This window comes from Musca autumnalis, unplaced genomic scaffold (genome assembly GCF_047663935.1).
Source record: "Musca autumnalis isolate F117 unplaced genomic scaffold, ASM4766393v1 scaffold_1, whole genome shotgun sequence".
Taxonomy (NCBI): Eukaryota; Metazoa; Arthropoda; class Insecta; order Diptera; family Muscidae; genus Musca; species Musca autumnalis.
The window spans coordinates 89,954,361-89,981,118 of NW_027411644.1; the positions used below are offsets into that span (position 1 = coordinate 89,954,361).

At 39.5% G+C, this 26,758-nt stretch overlaps 2 protein-coding genes across 3 annotated transcripts in view; both read left to right on the forward strand.

The window, feature by feature from the left end:
• Nucleotides 1-7,431: 7,431 nt before the first annotated feature.
• LOC141402908 (lipase 3-like) overlaps nucleotides 7,432-26,758 on the forward strand; it is a 29,282-nt gene continuing 9,955 nt past the window's right edge. Inside the window, exon 1 of one of the 2 annotated variants that reach the window (XM_073985044.1) lies at nucleotides 7,432-7,987. The gene's annotated coding sequence lies outside the window, so the exon portion shown is untranslated. The remainder of the gene's footprint in view (nucleotides 7,988-26,758) is intronic. The other variant, XM_073985036.1, reaches the window with a different exon arrangement.
• Nucleotides 7,852-26,758, forward strand: part of LOC141402922 (lipase 3-like) — a 56,977-nt gene continuing 38,070 nt past the window's right edge. The window contains exon 1 of the mRNA XM_073985051.1: nucleotides 7,852-7,987. The gene's annotated coding sequence lies outside the window, so the exon portion shown is untranslated. The remainder of the gene's footprint in view (nucleotides 7,988-26,758) is intronic.

A 26,758-nucleotide genomic window follows, 5' to 3' on the forward strand; every position in this document is an offset into this window, starting at 1 on the left:
TAATTTAAATGTGTTGAAAACAAAATAATATGTACAAAAACAAAATATGTTTTTGGAAAACGGAAAACAAAAGAAAATCTATGGTTTTCATTCATAATTTTACAAATGTTTTTGCAGTTGTCTGGATGCCTACGTCACAGACGTAAGTTTTGGGTTTTTGACAATCAATACATGAAGTCAACTGTCCTGTCTTTTGTAAACGCAGGGTTAAGGTTCTGGAACAGAGCACTTATTTTCTCCGCCGGCTAATGTCATGTTCACACGAGGTTTTCAATTATGTTGTTCGCCTGTTGAACTAATGCATAAGAAATGTGTGTGGAATTAAGAAGGAAACACAACCATCTTCCTTCTGCATCTATATAAAATGTTTAGTTCATTAATTTTCATTCATCTTTTTCCTTTTTTCTAAAAATTTTTGGGTTTTCAAAAAATTTTTCAATTTTGAATTTAGACATGTCATAATTAATTTTTTCGATAAATTCTCTCATTTGTTAAGGGGAGTACACACTATCATTCAAAAAGGACAGTCAACGTACTTTTAGGACAATTTTCGAGCAAATAGCAAATTTTATTTAGCTAAAAACGTTTGAATTACAATATATACGGTGTTATTTAGAGATTACAAAAGAAATTTTTCAGTTAGGCTTTGATATTCACGAAATAGACCTCGATGACTGTCAGTTTTGCTTGTCAATGTGTACTATACATTAGGGATGGGACATACTTATTTGTCGTTCAGAGAGTATTTCTAATCGAACAACGTAGAAAAATCGTCGTTCGTTCATAGAATTTTGTGTGGGGAAATAAGTAATTTATTCGTAATTATGGGTCGAACAACGAATAGAGAACGAACGACGTACCGTGGAAACAGGCTATTACTTTTTCATACAGCCAGTTTCTGTATGTCGAAAGAAGAATGTGTGCGAATGAAACATGCCCAAACTCGTGTGTGTTTTTCAAATTTGTTTTTTGTTTTGATGCAAAAGCAAAGGTAAAATTATTTCGAAAACTAAAGTTTGGGCGTGTTTCATTCGCACACATTCTTCTTTCGACATACAGAAACAGGCTGATAGATTTTGCTAACACATGACAATAGGCTGATGGGTCTGTATGATTTTGGATCTTTAAATGGTTTATTTATTTTGTGGTTTGGAACTATTTTGGAAAGTTTCCACTCATTGGGGAAATAGCACAATCTTAAGCATGCATTTAGTATATTTGTTAAAAACATAACTCCCTTCTTCGGCAACATTTTAAAGCATTTATTGTTTATTCCATCATTCCCTGGTGACTTTTATTTTTTAGTTACTTTATATACGTAGAAACCTTACTGCATGTCGTGTAATGTATGTATGTCGTTTGAACTTAGTAGGGATGCATCGACTAATTTTACTGTGCTCATTATTTCTCTAATAAGCTTTGTTCCCGTACTTTTTAATAGTAAAACTCGTAAAAGAGAGAAAGAGATAAAAATTATTGTCACACAAAAGTTTTTTCAAAAAGTTCGGGAACACAAAAGTGGAAAAAACGTCAAAAAAGCTGGAACAAATGTCAAAGTCGGCATACCAGCCAATCAGACGCCGGCATCCATGTTACTATTTTTTACACGCTCAAATTTGTCGAGTAAAAAGTTTTTAAAGAGAGCGGCATTCAGCGCCATTTTTGTTTAAAGAGAAGTGAACATTTTACAACTTTTTTGTGTACGGGAACGCTTTTTCGAGTAAAATGTGTAAAAGTCGTAAAACTTGTAAAAACTTTTTAGTTCTGGAACACAGCTATAGTATTGTTACGAATGTAACTGATAGGTTTAAGTTAAATTAGTTTAATTTCCGTTAATTTAAAAATTTGAATTGTAACGTAAAGTTTTTATTACGCAGTTACTTTATTTAAGCAACAACAACTACCATGTAGAACTCTCTTCATTATTCTGGATGTTACTTTACCTTTCATTAATGTGCTTTTATTTTGTTTTGCCATAGTCATGTAATTATTGTTTAGTTTGTCACTTCTTTATTTCTTGCATTTGTTTGTTGTTGTAGTTACGTCATTACTGTGCTTGTCGTCCAATTGTATTCCCCCCATGTATGTATATGAATATGGTTGTTCGCTTAGTGCGAATGTGCGTCTGTGTGTTCGCTGCACAGATTCGAGGTGTTGCCATATGTGTTCTAGAGGACTCTAGAACAGGGAGACTTTGGGGTATAAATACAGGGGAACTGGCAATGACGAGTTGAGTTGTGTTTTAAGCGTTGAACTGAACAGATCGGTTAAAGAATTGCTGCGTGCTAACTAGAGACTTGCTGTGTGCTTAGTAATTAAAGTCGGTTCCGAATAAGTGTAATAAAGTAAATAAAGCATTGTAGAAACGTAATCTAAAACGAACCCTGTTTTATTTGGTACAAATCGAACTGGGAAATAAAACAACGTCTACACGGAGATTAGCTAAACCTAATTCCGTAACAGTATCTACATCGCTAAGTGACGAAGCAATTGAATGATTTAAAAGGAAATTTGATGCTAATGCTTCGCATTTTTCTTCCTGGGTATAATAATAAGATTAGGAATTATATTGTTTTTTTTTTCTTAAGTAACTTGGATATTTTCCAAAATGGCGACGAGGCTTTGTCAATTACAGTTTTCGTTCCGGAAGTTTGATAATTCAACAGATATGCTTTTATTAATAATATTCCAATACCGTTTCCAATTTCGCTTGTATATATTCCTGAATTGAATCATTTCGTTTATGTGTTGAGGAATTTGATTTAATTTGCTCTTGAATTTACATTTGGGTACGCTTATTTCGCTAGCATCTTTTATAATATTTGTAAAATTGGCCACCATATCATCGATGATTGATTCTGAAATATCTTCAACTTGTCGTACATCAGAATTTCTTCAAATATATTTTCTAAAAAGATTCCATTTTGCTCTGTTGAAGTTGTAGAACCAATTTTCAGACTCCTCAGTGTTGAAATTACAGTCGAAATCGCTTATAACGTAGGTCAAGGGACCGACGGAAATTGTCGCTATAACCGATATGTTGTTATAAGCGATAGGGCTATAAAGGGCCCTAGAGATTTGGGACTTTTGGATATCGTCGTTATAACCGATATGACGTTATAAACGACGACGTTATAAGCGATTTTGACTGTAATTTCAAATTTAACAGGCAGATGATCAGAATCCAAATTGTTTAGTGCCTTTACAGAGCGAATAAATGTAGGTATATCTGTAAGCAATAAATCTAGAGTTGATGATTGTCTCCTAGAGTCAGCAGGTACATAGGTACAATCAGATGGGAACATTATGCGGCAACTGCTTGTTACTAACTTATCATAGAGTAAATTTCCCCAAACATTAAGGGGTCAGTACATAAGCTGCCTTGCCTGCTTACCTTGCTTGCTTCTGATAAAAGAATAAAAAAGAAAAGGGCAACCCAGTTCGAAATTTGCTCGGCCTTCTTTATTCCTTTATTTTTATTATGTCAGAAATGAAGCAGGAAAGTCCCAATTTACATTGGGCGAGTTTACTTGCGGCAATTGTCAGTTTGTGGGTGAGAGAGGGTGTTGAGAGGCAAAGGGTTACCATATACCTCACCTCTCTTTCCATCAAACTGACAATTGCCGCAAGTAAACTCGCCTAATGTAAATTGGGACAAAGCAAGGCAATCAGGCAAGGCAGCTTATGTACGCAGTACTTTACTCCTTTGGCATCCCCAATGCTGATGTCTACAATTAAAATCTCCTCCAAGAATGAAACTTTTGTGTTTGTGAATTTATGAATATCGGATAAGAAATTCACTTTACCCTCTGTTTCACGAGAACCTCCGAGGAAGTAGCAAGAAAAAATATCTATTTCGGCACAATCAGAATATATTTTGATTCCAACATTTTCGATAAGCTTGGTATTCCTAGGCCGAATCAACTTGTGGTAAATACCTTTTTTAATAAGAATTGCAACTCAAGCACCTCTTCTTTCTTGGCGATCGTTGCGGTAACAAATATAGTTTTGATTTTTAATGGAGACGGTTGCAGTTAGCCATGTCTCACAAATAAGGCATATGTCTATTTCATGCGAATTGAGAAAATTAAATAATTCATATTTCTTATTTCGAATTCCTCTGGAATTCCAAGAAATTATTTTTAGTTGTTTAATCGTTTAAAAAATTTAAAGGCAACGCTAGTTATGAGGAAATGATCTCTGGGACTCTGTCTTTAACTCCATGTATTCAGTTTGGACGAGGTTTGTATAGGGAAGATTCCACAGCCAATTTTCTGTCCTGACCTCCAGTTGGAAAACGGAAAATCGACAACTTTGTTCTACAAAAAACTGAAATTGAACATTCCTTGTATGAGGAAATATTCTCTGGGACTCCGTCTTTAATTCCACGTATTCAGTTTTGACGAGGTTTGTATAGGGAAGATTACACAGCCAATTTTCTGTCCTGACCACCAGTTGGAAAACGGAAAATCGGCAACTTTGTTCTACAAAAAACTGAAACTGAATATTCCTAGTATGAGGGAATATTCTCTGGGACTCTGTCTTTAATTCCATGTATTCAGTTTGGACGAGGTTTGTATAGGGAAGATTCCAGAGGCGATACTCTGTCCTGAACTCCAGTTGGAAAACGGAAAATCGACAACTTTGTTCTACGAAAAACTGAAATTGAATATTCCTAGTATGAGGAAGTATTCTCTGGGACTCTGTCTTTAACTTCATGTATTCAGTTTGGACGAGGTTTGTATAGGGAAGATTACAGAGGCGATACTCTGTCCTGACCTCTAGTTGGAAAACGGAAAATCGGCAACTTTGTTCTACAAAAAACTGAAATTGAATATTCCTAGTATGAGGAAATGTTCTCTGGGACTCTATCTTTAATTCCATGTATTCAGTTTGGACGAGGTTTGCATAGGGAAGATTCCAGAGGCGATACTCTGTCCTGACCTCCAGTTGGAAAACGGAAAATAGACAACTTTGTTCTACAAAAAACTGAAATTGAACATTCGTGGTATAAGGAAATGATATCTGGGACTCTGTCTTTAACATCATGTATTCACTTTGGACGAGGTTTGTATAGGGAAGATTCCACAGCCAATTTTCTGTCCTGACCTCCAGTTGGAAAACGGAAAATCGACAACTTTGTTCTACAAAAAACTGAAATTGAACATTCGTGGTATGAGGAAATATTCTCTGGGACTCTGTCTTTAATTCCATGTATTCAGTTTGGACGAGGTTTGTATAGGGAAGATTCCACAGCCAATTTTCTGTCCTGACCACCAGTTGGAAAACGGAAAATCGACAACCTTGTTCTACAAAAAACTGAAATTGAACATTCCTGGTATGAGGAAATGTTCTATGGAACTCTATCTTTAATTCCATAAATTCAGTTTGGACGAGGTTTGTATAGGGAAGATTCCACAGTCAATTTTCTGTCCTGACCTCCAGTTGGAAAACGGAAAATCGACAAATTTGTTCTACAAAAAACTGAAATTGAACATTCGTGGTATGAGGAAATATTCTCTGGGACTCTGTCTTTAATTCCATGTATTCAGTTTGGACGAGGTTTGTATAGGGAAGATTCCAGAGGCGATACTCTGTCCTGACATCCAGTTGGAAAACGGAAAATCGACAACTTTGTTCTACGAAAAACTGAAATTGAATATTCCTAGTATGAGGAAGTATTCTCTGGGACTCTGTCTTTAACTCCATGTATTCAGTTTGGACGAGGTTTGTATAGGGAAGATTCCAGAGGCGATACTCTGTCCTGACCTCTAGTTGGAAAACGGAAAATCGACAACTTTGTTCTACAAAAAACTGAAATTGAATATTCCTAGTACGAGGAAATGTTCTCTGGGACTCTATCTTTAATTCCATGTATTCAGTTTGGACGAGGTTTGCATAGGGAAGATTCCAAAGGCGATACTCTGTCCTGACCTCCAGTTGGAAAACGGAAAATAGACAACTTTGTTCTACAAAAAACTGAAATTGAACATTCGTGGTATAAGGAAATGATATCTGGGACTCTGTCTTTAACACCATGTATTCACTTTGGACGAGGTTTGTATAGGGAAGATTCCACAGTCAATTTTCTGTCCTGACCTCCAGTTGGAAAACGGAAAATCGACAACTTTGTTCTACAAAAAACTGAAATTGAACATTCCTGGTATGAGGAAATGTTCTCTGGGACTCTATCTTTAATTCCATGTATTCAGTTTGGACGAGGTTTGTATAGGGAAGATTCCACAGGCAATTTTCTGTCCTGACCTGCAGTTGGAAAAGGGAAAATTGGAAACTTTGTTCTACAAAAAACTGAAATTGAACATTCCTAGTATGAGGAAATGTTCTCTGGGACTCTATCTTTAATTCCATGTATTCAGTTTGGACGAGGTTTGTATAGGGAAGATTCCACAGCCAATTTTCTGTCCCGACCGCCAGTTGGAAAACGGAAAATCGACAACTTTGTTCTACAAAAAACTGAAATTGAACATTCCTGGTATGAGGAAATGTTCTCTGGGACTCTGTCTTTAATTCCATGTATTCAGTTTGGACGAGGTTTGTATAGGGAAGATTCCACAGCCAATTTTCTGTCCTGACCTCCAGTTGGAAAACGGAAAATCGACAACTTTGTTCTACAAAAAACTGAAATTGAACATTCTCTGTATGAGGAAATGTTCTCTGGGACTCTGTCTTTAATTCCATGTATTCAGTTTGGACGAGGTTTGTATAGGGAAGATTCCACAGCCAATTTTCTGTCCTGACCTCCAGTTGGAAAACGGAAAATCAGCAACTTTGTACTACAAAAAACTGAAATTGAACATTCCTGGTATGAGGAAATATTCTCTGGGACTCTGTCTTTAATTTCATGTATTCAGTTTGGACGAGGTTTGTATAGGGAAGATTCCAGAGGCGATACTCTGTCCTGACCTCCAGTTGGAAAACGGAAAATCGACAACTTTGTTCTACAAAAAACTGAAATTGAACATTCGTGGTATGAGGAAATATTCTCTGGGACTCCGTCTTTAATTCCATGTATTCAGTTTGGACGAGGTTTGTATAGGGAAGATTGCAGAGGCGATACTCTGTCCTGACCTCCAGTTGGAAAACGGAAAATCGACAACTTTGTTCTACAAAAAACTGAAACTGAACATTCGTGGTATGAGGAAATGTTCTCTTTGACTCTGCCTTTAACTCCATGTACTCAGTTTAGACGAGGTTTGTATAGGGAAGATTCCACAGCCAATTTTCTGTCCTGACCACCAGTTGGAAAACGGAAAATCGACAAATTTGTTTGTGGGGTGCGCCTCTTAAAGGTTAATTTTTGTGAAATAAGAAGAAGAATGTATGAATGATAACATTCATCATTTGACAAAAACAGCTGTTTGTATAACAGTTGACAATTCTGACGTAAAGGGGGAAATAAAAGAAAAACAAAGAGGGAAAGGAGAAAATGATTTGACAGGATGATCTTTCCTGCTAAAAAAAGGCCGGAAGATTTGCCCTTTTTGGATTTACCTTTGAAGAAGATTGGATGTGTGGCTCCAACCAACTACCAAGAAAAATAATAAGACAGTTTTTTTTTGGTGACAAAGAACTTTATTTAAAACTGAATATCAAAACATCCAGTAATTTTTTCTGAAGTGAAAAGCAACACACAAAATACAGCATTTAAATCACATTAAAAGCCTTAGAATGAATTTAAACAAAATAAACCAAGCTTAAGGCTAAAAGATAAAAGAAACTTAAAAATGAATTCAAACAAAAGTAAAAACGCTTAAAAGCTAAAATAAGAGGAATTAAATCTAAGCCTAAAACTAAAGAAAAGACTTAAAACCAAATTTAAAAACAAATAATTCGAAAACTTAAAGCTAAACAAAGTTAAAAAAAGAAACAAATCCGGATCGAGAAATCCAGCGAATTGGAGCCACACCATCACCCATCCAGTCCAACGAGGGAGGCGCAGTTAAGCTTTGCCGTCCGGCAGGCCCTGGTATCATCCCCAATAGACCTTTTACTTCTATACTCCGGACAGACCGACGGACGACAGCAACATAGTTAAATTTCCGTGGTTTGCATAGAAAAAAAGAAGAAATAAGTGTTAGAAGGGGTAAACAAAGGTATTGGTGTTTCATATTACTCACCTCGTTTTGGTGTGCAGGTACTCTGAACTGAGCTCAATCCAGGGTTAGGTTTCTGCTGCTTTCTAGTTTTGGTCGCTCTAATGTATGGCGGCCTTTCGTCCTTTTGTTTGTCCTTTCCTGAAAAAGAAAAAAAAGGTAAACATCGTTAATATCTAATCCGGAATATAATTATAAGGCTAAAACTTTGAACTTTGACATACTTACCTTCACATTGGGATGAGCCCGCAGATGATACTCGCTGCTGCCTTCAATATTCCTGGCGTATAATATTGCAGCCTGAAAGAGAAAAGAGATTAGAATTGCATCATAAATCATCATAAATATTTTTTTTCCATTCCATTAATTATATCCGAATAGTAAATTTATATTTCAATTACGAGAACGAATATGTATGATTTCCTTTGATGTGTTTTTTTTTTGCTATTTACTCGTATATCACTTTTGAATGATTTCATGTACATCAAAATATAGAGATCAATAAACATGTACTACTTTGAATTGAAAATGGTGACCATGTCTTCGGCTTAAAGCCCTATTAGAAAGGTGGTGGGAATGGAATAAAACGGTAAGTAAAGGGTCAAACCTGGGACACGGAAGCAACGAAGTGTCATGGCGAGAGGTGATCTCGGAGGGTGGGCTATCTCCTGGTTGGTCAGCCGCCAGGAGAGCTGTTTCGATAGGCTAAGATAAGATAGGTGAGTTCAGCTGTTAAGTTTTGATTTAGGCTAGTTTTTTTCTATTTATAAGCATATTTCAGGCTTTCCCTTTTTATTTACCTTTTGGTCAAGACCGGTATGATTAATTTTTTTTTGTTGTTCAACCGAACTGTCTGCAATTGGCAAGAACCACCCCTCATCCGTCGAGCCATAGCCGCGCAAAACGCCAGCATACCGGCAATGCCACTCAATGACAAAACATTGCGAATTTTCGTTCACTTTAAAACATCGGTTGCTACAAAATGGCGCCCAGAACGTGGGGCCTGAAATATGTCTTTAGGTTAAATAGGTTTAGAAATAGATAAGTTTTCTTCACGTTTGTCTTCAATAAGTCCCGTCTAGGTAGTTAAAGAGTCCCTGACGCGTTGCTATATTGCTGGCCCGAGAAGAAAACATCTGTTTTTGTATAAGCAACATGGTTAGGCTAGTCTATCGCTAGTGTCTTAGTTGTAGTGTTTATTTAATAGGACTTCTAATCGTACTAAATGTTAGGAAGCCTTTCCTATGTTATGTTGTATTTCTTTTAGTTGTTTAGTTTTTCAATAGCCATTACCAGCATTTGCCAATTCCTCAGGTTAATCATCCTCATGCGTGGAGACCCATCTGAACGAGCCGTAGAGAGCTGGAAGATGCGCTGCTACCCGAATGTGAATGGTAAAGCTTGGGAGAATTTGGCAAGTGTTGGCAAGTTCCCCTTAAGGAGAATTCCAGCCATTTTTAGTTTAGTTTTTAGTTTTAATAGCCAAAATGAGCAGTTGGTTTAGAGTGTAAACGCTGGCTTACCCAAGGGTTCCATCGGACCTGCGATAATCGTGGCTTAGACCATGGATCGTAGTTGTCATGGGGTATCCGCAGGGAGGTCAGTACCAGCTGTTCATTCCACTATGCATTCATTCCTTTTTGTTTTTAGCTCGAACTCACCATATACCTGTAGATAGAAGATAAGAAATGGGTTAGAACTTTATACTCCTATTGAAACAGTATGTTTGACCTTTACTTACCTTTGTTTTGACCAGTAATTCCACCACCTGATTTCGACGCATATAGTTACATTTCTTCTCAAAGAATATTCCTGCTCGATTTGGGTTTGGATTTTGGAAGTGCCTGTGAAAGTGAAGGGTGATAAGAAATTTGAATTACATTGAATTGAATATTTTGAATTGTTATTTAGAATTTTAGTACATTTGCGCAACTTGGTAATTGTAGCGAAATTGGATTACTCTGAATTAATTTGGATTTAAAGTTAGATTTGAATTGGAATTTTTGGCCAAGTTTTGCAATTTTAAATATTTGATTGAATTTGAATTTTATGAATAATTGGTTTAAATGAACTTTACGGAAGTACATTGATAGTGTGTGTGTATTCGATAATACGTAGAGATTTTTGCACTTTTTTTGAAGATTGATTTAAATTGAATTTTGGCAAATTGAAAAGTTTCATAAACATTACTGGTATTTTTCCTAGCAGCATTGAGTGCGAGGACAGATCTATTGTTTTTTTTTGGTTGTGTGGCGGCGGTGTCTGCTTTACTTTGGGTATTCCTTTTGTTGCTCTAATACTTCTGATAGAAGGTTGGGTCTTTGGGTTTGAATAATAAGGTTAATAGGAAAATGCCTAGTACCAGGTCGACGGAGAGAGACTCTATGGGTAGGCCTATCCTAGGGCAGAGTAGGGTAGTTTCCGCGACCACTACAGCCATCAGTTTGGCCACGACCTCCAATAATGTTCCTACTACAGCCCCCAGCATGCCTAACGTGACACAAATTGCGACTACTGCTGCTCATAATGTCCCCGTTACCAGTCACAATGCCCAGATACCGGCACAGGGAGCTTCGGCAGCACCTGCGAACATTCCTGCCATCGTAGCTGCAGCAAGGCCCGGTTCGTCGGAAGCACCGCCAGTTCCTTCAGACCTCCAAGATGCTCTCAATACGTCCAATGCATCGTTTTGGTCCCATGGCACCATATCGTCTCCGAACTACAGTGTCTTAACCGGGTTGCAAAACAGACCAACAGCACCGGCAGCAGTCGGGGCTGGGGTAAGAGAGATAATAAACACAGCGGTATCTATATCCCAGCTCCAATTTCGTCAACAGGAAGAGGAGAGGTTGACATCGTTGATACCACGAATCGTAGAGGCCACCAGACGCTCGATGTTGGTTGGTGGCGACCCCATGAATCGTTTGTTTCCGTCAGCCAGTTGGACGATGCCAAGTGCGGGTGCCCAAGCACAAACCCGTGCATCTTTGGAGTCGGCCATCCTCACCTCCCAAGCGTTGGCGTCGAACTTAAGGTCGCAGCAGGCGCAGTCGAATCTACCAACCGGTCTCCCGACGCAAGTACCACAGCCAGCTCCATTCCCCTACCCGCAAGTACCGACTACCAATTCACTACCAGCACCCGCATCCAATCCGGCACCAGCAGACTATCCACGTAGGCCTCCGCAACAACCACCTTTCCAGTATCCGCAGATACCGAGAAGCAACGTACCACCAGTTTCCAATCCTGCACCAATAGACTACTCCTGTAGGCCGCCGCAACAACCTCCATTCCCGTACTCGCAGATACCGACAAGCAACGTACCACCAGCTCCCAATCCGGTAACACCAGGACCTTTCCCCTACCCACCACCAAGTTTATCCGTGCCTCCTCCAGCTACCACAGTTCCGACACAAACCATTTATGGTTCAGAGGCCTCGGGGCGTTTCAACTTGGCGAAATGGGGAGTGTGCTTCGACGGTACGGACAAAACAATGAACGTACAGGAGTTCATTTTCCGGGTGGGAGAGCTGAAAAGGGATTATAACTGCCCTGATGATGTGTTTCTCACGAAGTTCCACCAGCTGTTGGAAAAGCCAGCCTTAGATTGGTACTGGGACAGGAGGAAATTCGTACAATTTCGTTCATGGAGCGAAATAGAAAACGCTCTGCTATCGCAATACCAACGGTTTGAAAATGAGTTCCAAATTCAGATGCAGATATTGAATCGCCGTCAACTTCCGCAGGAGTCTTTTGAAGAATTTTACAATGCTGTTTTAAGGCTCCGGACACAGCAAAAAGCTCCGTACAAAGAACATGAGATGGTAGAAATTTTGAGAGGCAACCTAAAACCATCCCTGGCACAAATGATATTCTCGGCTCAGATATACAACCTTGGCGAGTTCTACAGGCAAGTAAAAAGGGCCGAAAATTCGGCTACAACAACGATACAACGCACCACAGAGAGTGCATGAACTCGCCTGGCAAGCTGAGGAGGACTATCCACAGGAGTTGGAAATCGATGCTGTTAGCACGCCGGCGAAATATAAATGCTGGAACTGTGGAGTTTTGGGTCATAGCTGGATGGACTATAGGGAGCCGCGGAAATTGTTTTGTTATAGATGTGGCCATGAGGGAGTCACCGTTCTAGATTGTCCCAAGTGTCAGGGAAACAGGTCCCGGAACCCACCGCAGTCTGGGCAGGTGAGGTCGACCCCAGTCTAAGCCCAGAAAGTGTAGATAATAAATATAGTGGTAGTGTTAAGGTAAAAATTTTAAAGAATGTTGAGCGAGGAGAATTGGAGTCAGATGGTAAACCTAAGTTGAGGGAATTGAAACCTCTTCATGTCCGCATAAGGGAGTACAACGAGGCTAAGGAGAGAATTTTCGGCCAGATTTCTAATAAAGTGAGGAAAGCCAGGGAACGGTATAAGAGGAGGAGGCGCATTCGGCAGGAGATAGCTTCGGCTACAATCTTCGAGGGAGAGGATAATCGATTGTATACCAAACTAGACATTAACGGTCAAGAGATAGAGGGTCTTCTAGATAGTGGTGCTACGGTTTCATGCCTAGGAAAGGATTGCCTTGAGTTTGTTGAGAGGGCGGGATTAGCTATTGGCCAGTTCCACTCTTTCATCAAAACCGCTGATGGTAGTCCACACAAAATTGTTGGTAAAGTAACGACTGACGTCAAATTCAGGAATCAGGAGCATCCCATCACGTTTTATCTGGTTCCATCTCTGAGTCGTGCACTGTTTCTGGGTGTAGACTTCATGAGATGTTTTCGTCTTTTTGCTCAGGTCGATGGTTTGTCCCTCCATGAAGTGAGTCTCGGCGATGCCGAAGTGATCGATGATGTTAAGACCCATACTCTGTCCGATGAGCAACAAATACGTTTGCAAAATGTGAAGGGCAAGTTCCCATGCTTTACCAAGTATGGTCTGGGAAAGACTAAAGCTGAGGTCCATTCAATCGACACTCGTGATGCAACTCCGGTGAAAGATAGGCACTATCCTGTTTCCCCGGCTGTGCAGAAACTTATGTATGCGGAACTGGACAGAATGCTTGACCTAGGTTTAATTGAAGAGAGCGAGAGTCCATGGAGTCATCCGGTCACTTTAGTCCGAAAGGGCGAGAAGAACCGTTTGTGCCTGGATGCTCGCAAACTCAACGCACTAACAGTCAAGGATGCATATCCTTTGCCGCATATAGAGGGTCTGCTCAGTCGGCTGGGGGATACCTATTTTATTTCTAGTGTCGATCTGAAGGATGCGTTCTGGCAAATTCCATTAGATCCATCCAGTAGAGAGAGAGAAACACGGTGCCCGGACGACCACTTTACCATTTTACGGTCATGCCCTTTGGTCTGTGCAATGCAGCCCAAAGGTTATGCCGTCTAATGGATAAAGTGATTCCTGGCGCACTTCGTGATAGAGTTTTCGTCTATTTGGATGATCTATTGGTAGTTTCGCCAGACTTCGACACTCACCTGAGATTGTTAGAGCAAGTGGCCGATTGTTTGGCAAAAGCGGGACTCACGATAAATATGACCAAATCGAAGTTCTGCTTCAAAGAACTAAGATATTTGGGTTACATTGTGGGAGGAGGCAAGCTGAAACCTGATCCGGCAAAAGTGGAGACAATCATGAAGTTTACCTATCCAAAGACTGCGAAGCAGGTGAGGAGTTTTATGGGCACAGCAGGGTGGTATAGAAGGTTTATAGCCGACTTTGCCACCATAGCTGCTCCCATATTTGAAACCCTGAAAAAGGGCAAACAGTTTGTCTTCTCAGAGGAGGCCAAGGTAGCATTTGACTCGTTGAAACAGGCATTGGTTACCAGTCCAGTTCTGACACATCCAGATTTCTCGAGACATTTCTTCGTCCAGTGCGATGCCTCAGATTTGGGAATAGGGGCGGTGTTGTTTCAGAGGGATGATGAGGGTGGTGAGCACCCAATCGCATATTTTTCCCAGAAGCTAACTTCCGCTCAGAAAAACTATTCGGTGACCGAGAGGGAGTGCATGGCAGTGGTAATGGCCATCCGCAAGTTCAGGCCATACATCGAGCTTATGCCTTTCTCAGTCATCACTGACCACAGCAGCCTGAAGTGGCTGATGTCACACAGGGATCTGAGCGGAAGGTTAGCGAGGTGGAGCCTCCAACTGCAGGCGTACTCGTTTGATATCGAGCATCGCAAGGGCACACAGAATATTGTCCCAGACACTCTTTCACGATACAACATGGAGGAAGTGTCACTGGATGTGTCGTCCCTAATCGATCTGGAGTCGCCAGCCTTTCAATCTGATGAATACAGGGAATTAATTGTCACGATTCAGGACAATTCTTCTCAACTTCCCGATCTGAAGGTCGTTGATGATCTAGTGTACAAGAGAACCTGTGTCTATGACGGTATTCCCCTCAACGAGGATTTTTGTTGGAAATTATGGGTACCTAAAGAGCTAACCCAGGAAATAATCGAAAAGGCCCATTGCCCACCCCTCATCCGTCGAGCCATAGCCGCGCAAAACGCCAGCATACCGGCAATGCCACACAATGACAAAACATTGCGAATTTTCGTTCACTTTAGAACATCGGTTGCTACATGTTCTACAAAAAACTTAAATTGAACATTCGTGGTATGAGGAAATATTCTCTGGGATTCTGTCTTTAATTCCATGTATTCAGTTTGGACGAGGTTTGCATAGGGAAGATTCCACAGCTAATTTTCTGTCCTGACCTCCAGTTGGAAAACGGAAAATCGACAACTTTGTTCTACAAAAAACTGAAATTAAACATTCCTATTATGAGGAAATGTTCTCTGGGACTCTATCTTTAATTCCATGTATTGATTTTGGACGAGGTTTGTATAGGGAAGATTCCACAGCCAATTTTCTGTCCTGACCTCCAGTTGGAAAACGGAAAATCGACAACTTTGTTCTACAAAAAACTGAAATTGAACATTCCTGGTATGAGAAAATGTTCTCTGGGACTCTGTCTTTAATTCCATGTATTCAGTTTGGACGAGGTTTGTATAGGGAAGATTCCAGAGGCGATACTCTGTCCTGACCTCCAGTTGGAAAACGGAAAATCGACAACTTTGTTCTACAAAAAACTGAAATTGAACATTCGTGGTATGAGGAAATATTCTCTGGGACTCTACCTTTAATTCCATGTATTCGGTTTGGACGAGGTTTGTATAGGGAAGATTCCACAGCCAATTTTCTGTCCTGACCTCCAGTTGGAAAACGGAAAATCGGCAACTTTGTTCTACAAAAAACTGAAAATGAATATTCCTAGTATGAGGAAATATTCTCTGGGACTCTGTCTTTAATTTCATGTATTCAGTTTGGACGAGGTTTGTATAGGGAAGATTCCAGAGGCGATACTCTGTCCTGATCTCCAGTTGGAAAACGGAAAATCGACAACTTTGTTCTACAAAAAACTGAAATTGAACTTTCGTGGTATGAGGAAATATTCTCTGGGACTCCGTCTTTAATTCCATGTATTCAGTTTGGACGAGGTTTGTATAGGGAAGATTCGAGAGGCGATACTCTGTCCTGACCTCCAGTTGGAAAACGGAAAATCGACAACTTTGTTCTACAAAAAACTGAAATTGAACATTCCTGGTATGAGGAAATGTTCTCTTTGACTCTGTATTTAATTCCATGCATTGATTTTGGACGAGGTTTGTATAGGGAAGATTCCACAGCAAATTTTCTGTCCTGACCTCTAGTTGGAAAACGGAAAATCGACAACTTTGTTCTACAAAAAACTGAAATTGAACATTCGTGGTATGAGGAAATATTCTCTGGGACTCCGTCTTTAATTCCATGTATTCAGTTTGGACGAGGTTTGTATAGGGAAGATTCCAGAGGCGATACTCTGTCCTGACCTCCAGTTGGAAAACGGAAAATCGACAACTTTGTTCTACAAAAAACTGAAATTGAACATTCCTGGTATGAGGAAATGTTCTCTTTGACTCTGTCTTTAACTCCATGTATTCAGTTTGGACGAGGTTTGTATAGGGAAGATTCCACAGCCAATTTTCTGTCCTGACCTCTAGTTGGAAAACGGAAAATCGACAACTTTGTTCTACAAAAAACTGAAATTGAACATTCGTGGTATGAGGAAATGTTCTCTTTGACTCTGTCTTTAACTCCATGTATTCAGTTTGGACGAGGTTTGTATAGGGAAGATTCCACAGCCAATTTTCTGTCCTGACCTCCAGTTGGAAAACGGAAAATCGACAACTTTGTTCTACAAAAAACTGAAATTGAACATTCCTGGTATGAGACAATGTTCTCTGGGACTCTGTATTTAATTCCATGTATTGATTTTGGACGAGGTTTGTATAGGGAAGATTCCACAGCCAATTTTCTGTCCTGACCTCTAGTTGGAAAACGGAAAATCGACAACTTTGTTCTACAAAAAACTGAAATTGAACATTCGTGGTATGAGGAAATATTCTCTGGGACTCCGTCTTTAATTCCATGTATTCAGTTTGGACGAGGTTTGTATAGGGAAGATTCCAGAGGCGATACTCTGTCCTGACCTCCAGTTGGAAAACGGAAAATCGACAACTTTGTTCTACAAAAAACTGAAATTGAACATTCGTGGTATGAGGAAATATTCTCTGGGACTCCGTCTTTAATTCCATGTATTCAGTTTAGACAAGGTTTGTATAGGGAAGATTCGAGAGGCGATACTCTGTCCTGACCTCCAGTTGGAAAACGGAAAATCGACAACTTTGTTCTACAAAAAACTGAAATTGAACATTCCTGGTATGAGGAAATGTTCTCTTTGACTCTGTCTTTAACTCCATGTATTCAGTTTAGACGAGATTTGTATAGGGAAGATTCCACAGCCAATTTTCTGTCCTGACCTCCAGTTGGAAAACGGAAAATCGACAATTTTGTTCTACAAAAAAACTGAAATTGAACATTCGTGGAATGAGGAAATATTCTCTGGGACTCCGTCTTTAATTCCATGTATTCAGTTTGGACGAGGTTTGTATAGGGAAGATTCCAGAGGCGATACTCTGTCCTGACCTCCAGTTGGAAAACGGAAAATCGACAACTTTGTACTACATAAAACTGAAATTGAACATTCCTGGTATGAGGAAATGTTCTCTTTGACTCTGTCTTTAACTCCATGTATTCAGTTTGGACGAGGTTTGTATAGGGAAGATTCCACAGCCAATTTTCTGTCCTGACCACCAGTTGGAAAACGGAAAATCGGCAACTTTGTTCTACAAAAAACTGAAAATGAATATATGAGGAAATATTCTCTGGGACTCTACCTTTAATTCCATGTATTCAGTTTGGACGAGGTTTGTATAGGGAAGATTCCACAGCCAATTTTCTCTGGGACTCTACCTTTAATTCCATGTATTCAGTTTGGACGAGGTTTGTATAGGGAAGATTCCACAGCCAATTTTCTGTCCTGACCTCCAGTTGGAAAATGGAAAATCGACAACTTTGTTCTACAAAAAACTGAAATTGAACATTCCTGGTATGAGGAAATGTTCTCTTTGACTCTGTCTTTAACTCCATGTATTCAGTTTGGACGAGGTTTGTATAGGGAAGATTCCACAGCCAATTTTCTGTCCTGACCTCTAGTTGGAAAACGGAAAATCGACAACTTTGTTCTACAAAAAACTGAAATTGAACATTCCTGGTATGAGGAAATATTCTCTGGGACTCCGTCTTTAATTCCATGTATTCAGTTTGGACGAGGTTTTATAGGGAAGATTCCAGAGGCGATACTCTGTCCTGACCTCCAGTTGGAAAACGGAAAATCGACAACTTTGTTCTACAAAAAACTGAAATTGAACATTCCTGGTATGAGGAAATGTTCTCTTTGACTCTGTCTTTAACTCCATGTATTCAGTTTGGACGAGGTTTGTATAGGGAAGATTCCACAGCCAATTTTCTGTCCTGACCACCAGTTGGAAAACGGAAAATCGGCAACTTTGTTCTACAAAAAACTGAAAATGAATATTCCTAGTATGAGGAAATATTCTCTGGGACTCTGTCTTTAACATCATGTATTCAGTTTGGACGAGGTTTGTATAGGGAAAATTCCAGAGGCGATACTCTGTCCTGACCTCCAGTTGGAAAACGGAAAATCGACAACTTTGTTCTACAAAAAACTGAAATTGAACATTCGTGGTATGAGAAAATATTCTCTGGGACTCCGTCTTTAATTCCATGTATTCAGTTTGGACGAGGTTTGTATAGGGAAGATTCCAGAGGCGATACTCTGTCCTGACCTCCAGTTGGAAAACGGAAAATCGATAACTTTGTTCTACAAAAAACTAAAATTGAACATTGGTGGTATGAGGAAATATTCTCTGGGACTCTACCTTTAATTCCATGTATTCAGTTTGGACGAGGTTTGTATAGGGAAGATTCCACAGCCAATTTTCTGTCCTGACCTCCAGTTGGAAAACGGAAAATCGGCAACTTTGTTCTACAAAAAACTGAAAATGAATATTCCTAGTATGAGGAAATATTCTCTGGGACTCCGACTTTAATTCCATGTATTCAGTTTGGACGAGGTTTGTATAGGGAAGATTCCAGAGGCGATACTCTGTCCTGACCTCCAGTTGGAAAACGGAAAATCGACAACTTTGTTCTACAAAAAACTGAAATTGAACTTTCGTGGTATGAGGAAATATTCTCTGGGACTCCGTCTTTAATTCCATGTATTCAGTTTGGACGAGGTTTGTATAGGGAAGATTCGAGAGGCGATACTCTGTCCTGACCTCCAGTTGGAAAACGGAAAATCGACAACTTTGTTCTACAAAAAACTGAAATTGAACATTCGTGGTATGAGGAAATATTCTCTGGGACTCCGTCTTTAATTCCATGTATTCAGTTTGGACGAGGTTTGTATAGGGAAGATTCCAGAGGCGATACTCTGTCCTGACCTCCAGTTGGAAAACGGAAAATCGACAACTTTGTTCTACAAAAAACTGAAATTGAACATTCCTGGTATGAAGAAATGTTCTCTTTGACTCTGTCTTTAACTCCATGTATTCAGTTTGGACGAGGTTTGTATAGGGAAGATTCCACAGCCAATTTTCTGTCCTGACCTCCAGTTGGAAAACGGAAAATCGACAACTTTGTTCTACAAAAAACTGAAATTGAACATTCCTGGTATGAGGAAATGTTCTCTGGGACTCTGTATTTAATTCCATGTATTGATTTTGGACGAGGTTTGTATAGGGAAGATTCCACAGCCAATTTTCTGTCCTGACCTCCAGTTGGAAAACGGAAAATCGACAATTTTGTTCTACAAAAAAACTGAAATTGAACATTCGTGGTATGAGGAAATATTCTCTGGGACTCTACCTTTAATTCCATGTATTCAGTTTGGACGAGGTTTGTATAGGGAAGATTCCAGAGGCGATACTCTGTCCTGACCTCCAGTTGGAAAACGGAAAATCGACAACTTTGTTCTACAAAAAAACTGAAATTGAACATTCGTGGTATGAGGAAATATTCTCTGGGACTCTACCTTTAATTCCATGTATTCAGTTTGGACGAGGTTTGTATAGGGAAGATTCCACAGCCAAATTCTCTGGGACTCTACCTTTAATTCCATGTATTCAGTTTGGACGAGGTTTGTATAGGGAAGATTCCACAGCCAATTTTCTGTCCTGACCTCCAGTTGGAAAATGGAAAATCGACAACTTTGTTCTACAAAAAACTGAAATTGAACATTCCTGGTATGAGGAAATGTTCTCTTTGACTCTGTCTTTAACTCCATGTATTTAGTTTGGACGAGATTTGTATAGGGACGATTCCACAGCCAATTTTCTGTCCTGACCTCTAGTTGGAAAACGGAAAATCGACAACTTTGTTCTACAAAAAACTGAAATTGAACATTCGTGGTATGAGGAAATATTCTCTGGGACTCCGTCTTTAATTCCATGTATTCAGTTTGGACGAGGTTTGTATAGGGAAGATTCCAGAGGCGATACTCTGTCCTGACCTCCAGTTGGAAAACGGAAAATCGACAAGTTTGTTCTACAAAAAACTGAAATTGAACATTCCTGGTATGAGGAAATGTTCTCTTTGACTCTGTCTTTAACTCCATGTATTCAGTTTGGACGAGGTTTGTATAGGGAAGATTCCACAGCCAATTTTCTGTCCTGACCTCCAGTTGGAAAACGGAAAATCGACAACTTTGTTCTACAAAAAACTGAAATTGAACATTCCTGGTATGAGAAAATGTTCTCTGGGACTCTGTATTTAATTCCATGTATTGATTTTGGACGAGGTTTGTATAGGGAAGATTCCACAGCCAATTTTCTGTCCTGACCTCTAGTTGGAAAACGGAAAATCGACAACTTTGTTCTACAAAAAACTGAAATTGAACATTCGTGGTATGAGGAAATATTCTCTGGGACTCCGTCTTTAATTCCATGTATTCAGTTTGGACGAGGTTTGTATAGGGAAGATTCCAGAGGCGATACTCTGTCCTGACCTCCAGTTGGAAAACGGAAAATCGACAACTTTGTTCTACAAAAAACTGAAATTGAACATTCGTGGTATGAGGAAATATTCTCTGGGGTCTACCTTTAATTCTATGTATTCAGTTTGGACGAGGTTTGTATAGGGAAGATTCCACAGCCAATTTTCTCTGGGACTCTACCTTTAATTCCATGTATTCAGTTTGGACGAGGTTTGTATAGGGAAGATTCCACAGCCAATTTTCTGTCCTGACCTCCAGTTGGAAAATGGAAAATCGACAACTTTGTTCTACAAAAAACTGAAATTGAACATTCCTGGTATGAGGAAATGTTCTCTTTGACTCTGTCTTTAACTCCATGTATTCAGTTTGGACGAGGTTTGTATAGGGAAGATTCCACAGCCAATTTTCTGTCCTGACCTCCAGTTGGAAAACGGAAAATCGACAACTTTGTTCTACAAAAAACTGAAATTGAACATTCCTGGTATGAAGAAATGTTCTCTTTGACTCTGTCTTTAACTCCATGTATTCAGTTTGGACGAGGTTTGTATAGGGAAGATTCCACAGCCAATTTTCTGTCCTGACCTCCAGTTGGAAAACGGAAAATCGACAACTTTGTTCTACAAAAAACTGAAATTGAACATTCCTGGTATGAGAAAATGTTCTCTGGGACTCTGTATTTAATTCCATGTATTGATTTTGGACGAGGTTTGTATAGGGAAGATTCCACAGCCAATTTTCTGTCCTGACCTCCAGTTGGAAAACGGAAAATCGACAATTTTGTTCTACAAAAAAACTGAAATTGAACATTCGTGGTATGAGGAAATATTCTCTGGGACTCCGTCTTTAATTCCATGTATTCAGTTTGGACGAGGTTTGTATAGGGAAGATTCCAGAGGCGATACTCTGTCCTGACCTCCAGTTGGAAAACGGAAAATCGACAACTTTGTTCTACAAAAAAACTGAAATTGAACATTCGTGGTATGAGGAAATATTCTCTGGGACTCTACCTTTAATTCCATGTATTCAGTTTGGACGAGGTTTGTATAGGGAAGATTCCACAGCCAATTTTCTCTGGGACTCTACCTTTAATTCCATGTATTCAGTTTGGACGAGGTTTGTATAGGGAAGATTCCACAGCCAATTTTCTGTCCTGACCTCCAGTTGGAAAATGGAAAATCGACAACTTTGTTCTACAAAAAACTGAAATTGAACATTCCTGGTATGAGGAAATATTCTCTGGGACTCTACCTTTAATTCCATGTATTCAGTTTGCACGAGGTTTGTATAGGGAAGATTCCACAGCCAATTTTCTCTGGGACTCTACCTTTAATTCCATGTATTCAGTTTGGACGAGGTTTGTATAGGGAAGATTCCACAGCCAATTTTCTGTCCTGACCTCCAGTTGGAAAATGGAAAATCGACAACTTTGTTCTACAAAAAACTGAAATTGAACATTCCTGGTATGAGGAAATGTTCTCTTTGACTCTGTCTTTAACTCCATGTATTCAGTTTGGACGAGGTTTGTATAGGGACGATTCCACAGCCAATTTTCTGTCCTGACCTCTAGTTGGAAAACGGAAAATCGACAACTTTGTTCTACAAAAAACTGAAATTGAACATTCGTGGTATGAGGAAATATTCTCTGGGACTCCGTCTTTAATTCCATGTATTCAGTTTGGACGAGGTTTGTATAGGGAAGATTCCACAGCCAATTTTCTGTCCTGACCTCCAGTTGGAAAACGGAAAATCGACAACTTTGTTCTACAAAAAACTGAAATTGAACATTCCTGGTATGAGAAAATGTTCTCTGGGACTCTGTATTTAATTCCATGTATTGATTTTGGACGAGGTTTGTATAGGGAAGATTCCACAGCCAATTTTCTGTCCTGACCTCTAGTTGGAAAACGGAAAATCGACAACTTTGTTCTACAAAAAACTGAAATTGAACATTCGTGGTATGAGGAAATATTCTCTGGGACTCCGTCTTTAATTCCATGTATTCAGTTTGGACGAGGTTTGTATAGGGAAGATTCCAGAGGCGATACTCTGTCCTGACCTCCAGTTGGAAAACGGAAAATCGACAACTTTGTTCTACAAAAAACTGAAATTGAACATTCGTGGTATGAGGAAATATTCTCTGGGGCTCTACCTTTAGTTCTATGTATTCAGTTTGGACGAGGTTTGTATAGGGAAGATTCCACAGCCAATTTTCTGTCCTGACCACCAGTTGGAAAACGGAAAATCGGCAACTTTGTTCTACAAAAAACTGAAAATGAATATTCCTAGTATGAGGAAATATTCTCTGGGACTCTGTCTTTAATTTCATGTATTCAGTTTGGACGAGGTTTGTATAGGGAAGATTCCAGAGGCGACACTCTGTCCTGACCTCCAGTTGGAAAACGGAAAATCGACAACTTTGTTCTACAAAAAACTGAAATTGAACATTCGTGGTATGAGGAAATATTCTCTGGGACTCCGTCTTTAACTCCATGTATTCAGTTTGGACGAGGTTTGTATAGGGAAGATTCGAGAGGCGATACTCTGTCCTGACCTCCAGTTGGAAAACGGAAAATCGACAACTTTGTTCTACAAAAAACTGAAATTGAACATTCCTGGTATGAGGAAATGTTCTCTTTGACTCTGTCTTTAACTCCATGTATTCAGTTTGGACGAGGTTTGTATAGGGAAGATTCCACAGCCAATTTTCTGTCCTGACCTCCAGTTGGAAAACGGAAAATTGACAACTTTGTTCTACAAAAAACTGAAATTGAACATTCCTGGTATGAGGAAATGTTCTCTGGGACTCTGTATTTAATTCCATGTATTGATTTTGGACGAGGTTTGTATAGGGAAGATTCCACAGCCAATTTTCTGTCCTGACCTCCAGTTGGAAAACGGAAAATCGACAATTTTGTTCTACAAAAAAACTGAAATTGAACATTCGTGGTATGAGGAAATATTCTCTGGGACTCCGTCTTTAATTCCATGTATTCAGTTTGGACGAGGTTTGTATAGGGAAGATTCCAGAGGCGATACTCTGTCCTGACCTCCAGTTGGAAAACGGAAAATCGACAACTTTGTTCTACAAAAAACTGAAATTGAACATTCGTGGTATGAGGAAATATTCTCTGGGACTCCGTCTTTAATTCCATGTATTCAGTTTGGACGAGGTTTGTATAGGGAAGATTCGAGAGGCGATACTATGTCCTGACCTCCAGTTGCAAAACGGAAAATCGACAACTTTGTTCTACAAAAAACTGAAATTGAACATTCGTGGTATGAGGAAATGTTCTCTGGGACTCTGTATTTAATTCCATGTATTGATTTTGGACGAGGTTTGTATAGGGAAGATTCCACAGCCAATTTTCTGTCCTGACCTCTAGTTGGAAAACGGAAAATCGACAATTTTGTTCTACAAAAAAACTGAAATTGAACATTCGTGGTATGAGGAAATATTCTCTGGGACTCCGTCTTTAATTCCATGTATTCAGTTTGGACGAGGTTTGTATAGGGAAGATTCCAGAGGCGATACTCTGTCCTGACCTCCAGTTGGAAAACGGAAAATCGACAACTTTGTTCTACAAAAAACTGAAATTGAACATTCGTGGTATGAGGAAATATTCTCTGGGACTCCGACTTTAATTCCATGTATTCAGTTTGGACGAGGTTTGTATAGGGAAGATTCGAGAGGCGATAATCTGTCCTGACCTCCAGTTGGAAAACGGAAAATCGACAACTTTGTTCTACAAAAAACTGAAATTGAACATTCCTGGTATGAGGCAATGTTTTTTTTGACTCTGTCTTTAACTCCATGTATTCAGTTTGGACGAGGTTTGTATAGGGAAGATTCCACAGCCAATTTTCTGTCCTGACCTCCAGTTGGAAAACGGAAAATCGACAACTTTGTTCTACAAAAAACTGAAATTGTACATTCGTGGTATGAGGAAATATTCTCTGGGACTCTGTCTTTAATTTCATGTATTCAGTTTGGACGAGGTTTGTATAGGGAAGATTCCAGAGGCGATACTCTGTCCTGACCTCCAGTTGGAAAACGGAAAATCGACAACTTTGTTCTACAAAAAACTGAAATTGAACATTCGTGGTATGAGGAAATATTCTCTGGGACTCCGTCTTTAATTCCATGTATTCAGTTTGGACGAGGTTTGTATAGGGAAGATTCGAGAGGCGATACTCTGTCCTGACCTCCAGTTGGAAAACGGAAAATCGACAACTTTGTTCTACAAAAAACTGAAATTGAACATTCGTGGTATGAGGAAATATTCTCTGGGACTCCGACTTTAATTCCATGTATTCAGTTTGGACGAGGTTTGTATAGGGAAGATTCGAGAGGCGATACTCTGTCCTGACCTCCAGTTGGAAAACGGAAAATCGACAACTTTGTTCTACAAAAAACTGAAATTGAACATTCGTGGTATGAGGAAATATTCTCTGGGAATCTACCTTTAATTCCATGTATTCAGTTTGGACGAGGTTTGTATAGGGAAGATTCCACAGCCAATTTTCTCTGGGACTCTACCTTTAATTCCATGTATTCAGTTTGGACGAGGTTTGTATAGGGAAGATTCCACAGCCAATTTTCTGTCCTGACCTCCAGTTGGAAAATGGAAAATCGACAACTTTGTTCTACAAAAAACTGAAATTGAACATTCCTGGTATGAGGAAATGTTTTCTTTGACTCTGTCTTTAACTCCATGTATTCAGTTTGGACGAGGTTTGTATAGGGAAGATTCCACAGCCAATTTTCTGTCCTGACCTCCAGTTGGAAAACGGAAAATCGACAACTTTGTTCTACAAAAAACTGAAATTGAACATTCGTGGTATGAGGAAATATTCTCTGGGCCTCCGTCTTTAATTCCATGTATTCAGTTTGGACGAGGTTTGTATAGGGAAGATTCGAGAGGCGATACTCTGTCCTGACCTCCAGTTGGAAAACGGAAAATCGACAACTTTGTTCTACAAAAAACTGAAATTGAACATTCGTGGTATGAGGAAATATTCTCTGGGACTCTACCTTTAATTCCATGTATTCAGTTTGGACGAGGTTTGTATAGGGAAGATTCCACAGCCAATTTTCTCTGGGACTCTACCTTTAATTCCATGTATTCAGTTTGGACGAGGTTTGTATAGGGAAGATTCCACAGCCAATTTTCTGTCCTGACCTCCAGTTGGAAAATGGAAAATCGACAACTTTGTTCTACAAAAAACTGAAATTGAACATTCCTGGTATGAGGAAATGTTCTCTTTGACTCTGTCTTTAACTCCATGTATTCAGTTTGGACGAGGTTTGTATAGGGAAGATTCCACAGCCAATTTTCTGTCCTGACCTCCAGTTGGAAAACGGAAAATCGACAACTTTGTTCTACAAAAAACTGAAATTGAACATTCCTGGTATGAGGAAATGTTCTCTTTGACTCTGTCTTTAACTCCATGTATTCAGTTTGGACGAGGTTTGTATAGGGAAGATTCCACAGCCAATTTTCTGTCCTGACCACCAGTTGGAAAACGGAAAATCGGCAACTTTGTTCTACAAAAAACTGAAAATGAATATTCCTAGTATGAGGAAATATTCTCTGGGACTCTGTCTTTAATTTCATGTATTCAGTTTGGACGAGGTTTGTATAGGGAAGATTCCAGAGGCGATACTCTGTCCTGACCTCCAGTTGGAAAACGGAAAATCGACAACTTTGTTCTACAAAAAACTGAAATTGAACATTCCTGGTATGAGGAAATGTTCTCTTTGACTCTGTCTTTAACTCCATGTATTCAGTTTGGACGAGGTTTGTATAGGGAAGATTCCACAGCCAATTTTCTGTCCTGACCTCCAGTTGGAAAACGGAAAATCGACAACTTTGTTCTACAAAAAACTGAAATTGAACATTCCTGGTATGAGAAAATGTTCTCTGGGACTCTGTCTTTAATTCCATGTATTCAGTTTGGACGAGGTTTGTATAGGGAAGATTCCACAGCCAATTTTCTGTCCTGACCTCCAGTTGGAAAACGGAAAATCGGCAACTTTGTACTACAAAAAACTGAAATTGAACATTCCTGGTATGAGGAAATATTCTCTGGGACTCTGTCTTTAATTTCATGTATTCAGTTTGGACGAGGTTTGTATAGGGAAGATTACAGAGGCGATACTCT